Consider the following 745-nt stretch of genomic DNA (forward strand, 5'->3'; position numbering starts at 1 on the left):
CGTTTAAACAATGGCAAGACTTTCACACTGAGAGAGAAGACATCTCTCTTGAATACATCTCTTTGTTGCACTTAATCCAAAAGATTTGGAGAAGAAATGTCAACAACAACATTTGTACAACATTTTTGGGCATCAGAGACAAATGCAATAATAATAATAATAATAAAGATAATGAAATGCAGAAAAAATGCTATGGTAATTGTTTAACGTTGAATTCCCTGACTTTATGGCGTAATAAGAAAAGGCTGTAAAAATACATATTGATTTTTCACAGGTGTTTTATTTTGAATTACGGATTGTGTTTAAGGTTTTAAGGAAATGTCCGGAAACGTAGAATTTGTACTGGTAACTTTCTGCCAGGGATATTATCTGTTTTTCTACTGACTTTAAAAAAAAAAAAAATTATAGAGTAATTTCACAGTAAAATACTGGGAAAAATGCCGTTTTTAGATGTGAAAAATAACACTTTATCTTATAATTTAACTTATTGAAAAACGACATTCCCAGAATCCTCTGCATGACAGCTCACATTTGATGGTAACGTCTTAAGTAGTTAGCTCACTAGGTCTCAAGACATTTCTGGCCACTTTAGGCGCGTGCAGCATTTTTGGGCGCTCTAGGCAGGCAGTGCACTAGTTTTGAGCCCCAGCCAGACCCCTCACCGCGCGCACATACATCGCGCTGCCTCCTCACGCAAACTTTACGCTCTTCTCTGCAGTTCAGACGATCATTCATGATTTTCCCC

The 745-nt window shown here is 36.8% G+C and overlaps 1 pseudogene; it reads left to right on the plus strand.

Moving 5' to 3' along the window:
* The window catches only part of LOC107571493 (arylsulfatase I-like), a 4191-nt pseudogene that overhangs the window by 506 nt on the left and 2940 nt on the right, over window positions 1–745 (plus strand).

Source organism: Sinocyclocheilus grahami, unplaced genomic scaffold (genome assembly GCF_001515645.1).
Source record: "Sinocyclocheilus grahami isolate Dianchi unplaced genomic scaffold, SAMN03320097.WGS_v1.1 scaffold1601.1, whole genome shotgun sequence".
Lineage (NCBI taxonomy): Eukaryota > Metazoa > Chordata > Actinopteri > Cypriniformes > Cyprinidae > Sinocyclocheilus > Sinocyclocheilus grahami.